General features: G+C 44.7%; 1 protein-coding gene across 2 annotated transcripts in view; it reads right to left on the bottom strand.

The window, feature by feature from the left end:
• Nucleotides 1-4,681: 4,681 nt before the first annotated feature.
• Nucleotides 4,682-5,874, bottom strand: part of LOC109827225 (protein PARTING DANCERS) — a 19,034-nt gene continuing 17,841 nt past the window's right edge. Inside the window, exon 9 of one of the 2 annotated variants that reach the window (XM_020394189.1) lies at nt 4,682-4,892. The gene's annotated coding sequence lies outside the window, so the exon portion shown is untranslated. Of the gene's footprint in view, nt 4,949-5,874 lie in introns of both variants that reach the window. The other variant, XM_020394188.1, reaches the window with a different exon arrangement.

Here is a 5,874-nt window from a genome sequence, read left to right on the forward strand (position 1 = left end):
ATCTGAAGCAGATATCTCAACAAAGTGAGATATCGGCTCTTCCTCTCATCAGTTCTAGGACTGACCTGTCGAGGGATCCTACAAGCTATTACAAATCACGGCAAGAACACAACTTTTACGTGGTTCGGCAAATAGCCTACATCCACGGGGCAAGGAGGGGGAGATCTACTATTAGAGGGAGAGATACAACTAGGGTTTACAATCACTCAATCTAAACCCTCACACAAACTCTCAGATCCCTCACACAAATACTCTCTCACAAAAGGGGATGCACAAAACCCTAACAAAAATCGCTGCAATATTTCTCCAAGCACAGTCGTCAAGTCCTCTGCCTGTGCTCTGCCGAAATCCAAATCACAGCCTCTGTTTTATTTTTCCCAAGCCTTGCACGCCGCTTTTCCCCGCACTTTGCACGAAGCCGCCGCCAACAAAACTCCTTGCACCTCTGCGGCTTTCTTTCTTCTTTTGTTTTTCTCTGCAAGTCGCCTTTTCCACCTCTTGCACACGTCTGCGTTTTCTTCTCCGCACCCAGCTTTGCTCCACCGAAACCCTAGAGCAAAATACCCTATATATAGGCTACACTATCGGGTGGGCTCACGTGGAAACGAAAAACCAAAAAGAAAAACGCGTGCTTCCGCGTTCTTTGATGAGTGGCCCCCACACGCGAATATGGTTCTGCACTCTGATGCTAAACTCGTGGTGATCCCGTTCTTTGATGAGTGGCCCCCACACGCGAATATGGTTCTGCACTCTGATGCTAAACTCGTGGTGATCCCTCCCACGTGCTTCACAATTCTCCACCTCGATGAAGTTTTCCCAAAACTGAGCCGACACCAACCAAAACAAATGTCCCACTTGTTGCGTCCAGGACGAAGTGAAACGATTCACGACAACGGACTCAATCCACAACAAGTCGAAACCCAAACGAGAATGCAAACACTCTCCAAATGTCGGTATCAACTCACAAATCGGTCTCACCCCCATCAAATAATCCAAACCGGCTGCATCGTAAAGACTGCCTACGTATCCTCTTACCCAAGGAATCAAGCCGAACGTAGTTCACCCAAATGGCCGCGAACGACCTCAATCTAATAGAAGAGTTCGCAACCCTTCTCCAATATCACCAACTTTGCGACTGATAGCACCTCCAATGACCTCAAACACCTCCACCTGAGGCAAACCAATGGTTATATCCAGACTACATCTATCAGCTGTACTCGAATCAATCAACCTATCATCTGCATCCAAATCAACATGATTCCCAATCTGTGTCACATCAGCTGGAATCCTAAATGATGCAGTATGATCTGGAGTTTCCACCCAACGTGAAGTAGCATCACTCTCCACCCGCTGTGATGTCTCAAAGATCTGATCACTACTCTCCACCTGCCGAGAGTCAAACGTGACATATCTGCTCAGAACAAGGTCAGAAGCCAATAACTGATAATTAAACACGCCTCTGAATCCTAAATGTGCTATCAGATCAAATCTCGCATCCACGATGTGACCAAGTGCTGGGTAGCCAAACATCTGAAGCAACCCAAAATCTAAAGCAGCTCCACCAGATCCAAAAACTCTACATGCAGCAGTCGGCAACCTATACATAAGATGGCCCAAACATGTCGTAGCCCGCATACCAATGCCAATGCTCGACATCAAACGCCGATCCTCCTCCAGAAAGGAACAGCTCCCCAAATCTGTCATCTCATCACGTCGCCTCGAAGTTTCCATACCAATGAAGTGTCTCCAATTTCCGTGATCTCGGCACAAATGCAGAAATAGGTCCCTCTTGTACCACCCTCTAACATTAGACTGAAGTACATTCACCTTTCTGCCAATACACTTCCTCCATTTGTTGCGAGCTTCTAGGACTTCGCACCAACGGGACTTGGTTGCAACCCACCAATGCCTAGAACAATCCCCAACTACGGAAACCATATACCTATTACCTCCCAATGATGCTCCCTTGGAAGGCCCCCGAATGCCTGAATGAACACCCCTCAGAAGACCCCTCGAATGATGGATAGAAGTGCCAAACTCCACCTAGGTCTTCTTGCTCATACCAATGGGTTCACAGGACTTCAAACTGCGGGTCAAAGCACTCCTTAATAACCTATGCACGGCATTACCAATCAAATAACCCAGTATCAAACAACGCCACAGTCTAGCCGAATCTGATGAAGTCGTCATCTCCCTATCAATCGCCATGCTTCCGAGCAAATAATACAAATTGCTCCTTCTGACGCCCTTCATAACAATCATGGACCCCTCTTAAGGGTCACGATCCTACACTTGGTATACATAAGCAAAAACAGGACCCTACAAAGTCGTCATCTCCCTATCAATCGCCGTGCTTCCGAGCAAATAATACAAATTGCTTCTTCTGACGCCCTTCATAACAATCATGGACCCCAATGTGACCTTCAAACGTGCATCCACCAAGGTCACTTTATAGCCAGATGCCACCAAAGCTCCTAATAAAATGATGTTCTTCGACAACTGCGGAACGAACCTCACTTCTTCCAACTCCTGAATCACTCCGTCATACATCCGAATACGAACGGTACCAATACCACCAATAGAACATGCATGTCCATTACCCATGAGCATAACATCCTCTCTTTCTAACTTCTGAAAGCTAGAGAACCAATCCCTCCTAGGGCAAACGTGGTATGAAGCACCCGAATCCAACATCCACTCTGTAGAGTTAGCAACACAAACTGACGGAAGTACAGACAACGAATAGCCTGAAGAATCTGAATCTGAATTGTTGCCACTAGTCTTGACAACATTCACCTCTGAAGCTTGTACAGCTTTCCCCTTATTCTTCTCGGCTCGATCTAACTTTGGGCATTCGGCTTTCCAATGTCCATCCTCTTTACAAAATGCACACTGATTCCTACGAATCCCACGATGTGCACCTCTAGACTGCGACCTTCTGCTTCGGTTTGAACCACGGCCTTGAACTACTAATGCATCTCCTGATGCCTTATCGGAAGACTCATCCACACTCTTCCTCAACTCATAATTCACTAACGCTGAGGTCACTTCCTTGTAACTAACAGTAGTTATTCCATTAATCATAGTTAGGACAAAAGTACCATAATCATCCTCGGGCAATGAACACAAAAGTAGCATCGCCTTATCTTCATCATCAACCATGATATCCACATTTGCCATGTCTGAAAGTAGCTTTGTGAAGTTGTTAACATGCTCCCTAATGGAAACTCTCCTCTTTATCTTGAACTGGTAAAACATCTTCTTCAAGTGAAGCCGATTCTCAATGTTCTTAGTAAGATACTTTTCATTGAGTGTTTCCCACATCTTCTTCGCCGACGTCTCGTTCATCACATCATAAATAAGATCCGACGTCAAGCATGACCCAATAACTCCACACGCCCTACTAGTCATCTTCTTCCAAATCTTAGCTTCCATCTCGGCAGGTTTCTCTTGTAATTCAAGCGTCTCCTCCAAATTCTGAGCGTCCAAGGCGTCCATCACCTGACACCTCCACAATCCGAAATTAATCTTGTCGTCGAACTTCGGAACATCAATCTTCATGTTATTGATGCTCAAACTATGTATCGTCTTCGTAGGAGACGATCCCGATGTGCTTGTTTCACTCATGTTGTCGATCTAATCTTTAAATAGGAATCCTTCAGCGAATCCTTCAAACAAGCTCCCAAGTCCAACCCGGAGCTCTAATACCACTTGTTATCCGCAGCGGAAATTTCGGCAGCACTTCCGGTGCGCAAGGTGCACAAAAAGAGATTAGATCGTAAGAATTCCTGTCTCACCAAGAAAACAAGAATCTGAAGCAGATATCTCAACAAAGTGAGATATCGGCTCTTCCTCTCATCAGTTCTAGGACTGACCTGTCGAGAGATCCTACAAGCTATTACAAATCACGGTAAGAACACAACTTTTACGTGGTTCGGCAAATAGCCTACGTCCACGAGGCAAGGAGGGGGAGATCTACTATTAGAGGGAGAGATACAACTAGGGTTTATAATCACTCAATCTAAACCCTCACACAAACTCTCAGATCCCTCATACAAATACTCTCTCACAAAAGGGGATGCACAAAACCCTAACAAAAGTCGCTGCAATATTTCTCCAAGCACAGCCGTCAAGTCCTCTGCCTGCGCTCTGCCAAAATCCAAATCACAGCCTCTGTTTTATTTTTCCCATGCCTTGCACGCTGCTTTTCCCCGCACTTTGCACGAAGCCACCGCCAACAAAACTCCTTGCACCTCTGCGGTTTTCTTTCTTCTTTTGTTTTTCTCTACAAGCCGCCTTTTCCACCTCTTGCACACGTCTGTGTTTTCTTCTCCGCACCCAGCTTTGCTCCACCGAAACCCTAGAGCAAAATACCCTATATATAGGCTACACTATCGGGTGGGCTCACGTGGAAACGAAAAACCAAAAAGAAAAACGCGTGCTTCCGCGTTCTTTGATGAGTGGCCCCCACACGCGAATATGGTTCTGCACTCTGATGCTAAACTCGTGGTGATCCCCCCACGTGCTTCACAAGAACAAGATCAAGAGTTGGAAGAGGAAGATTGAACCCATTGAGTTATTGTTGAAGAATAATTCCGGATTTGGTTGGGACCCAATATCCTAAAGAATTACTTGTTCTCTTGAGGTGTGTCATTCCTTATACAATTCAAGAGTAGCAATCTATCACATAAATGCTTATAATAAATTCTTCAAAAGCATGACTCAAGTCAGTCTTACAGTCTGCAGTTAACAGTAACATGGGTGATTACACCGATTCTTAACTGACTGCAATTACTGCAGGATCACGTCAGAAGTGGTATACTGAGTCTGTACATAAGTGATGGGTTCTGAGTTTTCTTCTGAGCTCTCTGCATCTTTCTTCAGCCCATCAACTGCACCAGAAACAATATTCACAAGCTTCAGGGAGAAATTGAGGATAAAACAAGACCTGCAGAAAGTAACCAGAGTTCAAAACATAGTGCATGCTTATCCCGTGACAAGCAACGAAAAAGTTATCTGACGTTGATTTTATCACAATTCAAAAAGATAGTCATGCATGACCAGCACACTACTTTTGCATTCCCGTAAGGCAGCGAAAGTTTGATACATAAGCTGCAATCATCATTCAGACATGTCGGTTAGAACATTCTGGTCCTCCAGTGTATTGTGGTTGTATGTGTTCATAACATAGATGGATTGACCGTCTTTCCATCTAAGCCTTTTTTCCTGACATGAGATTAAATCTTACACTTGAAACTGAATGGCCGCAAGACAAACACCTTCAACTACACGAGCCATCTTACAAGCAATTTCTCCACATCAACCATCATACCCACATTTTATCGACAAACATCCTCATTTATCAAAACTTCATGATAAAGAACACAGGTGATAAAAATGTTAACTTTTAGCTGGACAAATTTTCAAAACAATCCTCTTTGGACTTTTATTCTAAAAAAAAGACCTATTTCGAACTTATTTTCAAGAACCAAGGTCGGTTTTTGAAAATATTTTTCCGAAAATTCACGGGAGTTGGAACTCCCATGACGTTTAGCAGATTTTTAACTAACTGCTAAAACTTCACAGGAGTTCAATTCCCGTGAAGTTTTATTGCTTAAACAAACTTCACGGGAGTTCAACTCCCGTGAAGTTTGTTATAGTGCAAAAACTCCATGGGAGTTCAACTCCCGTGGAGTTTCAGTTAAATCTTCCAGAGAATCGCTCTCTGGAAAATTAAGCCTGTAACTCCACGGGAGTTGGACTCCCGTGGAGTTTGGCCACACCTATATAAGGCGCAGACCCGTGAACTCATTCCCAAACCACTCTCACCCCTTCCCCACCCTAAACCCTAGACCCTCTCTCCCTCGCCCCCCC

This window comes from Asparagus officinalis, unplaced genomic scaffold (assembly GCF_001876935.1).
Source record: "Asparagus officinalis unplaced genomic scaffold, Aspof.V1 AsparagusV1_Un93, whole genome shotgun sequence".
NCBI classification, from domain to species: Eukaryota; Viridiplantae; Streptophyta; class Magnoliopsida; order Asparagales; family Asparagaceae; genus Asparagus; species Asparagus officinalis.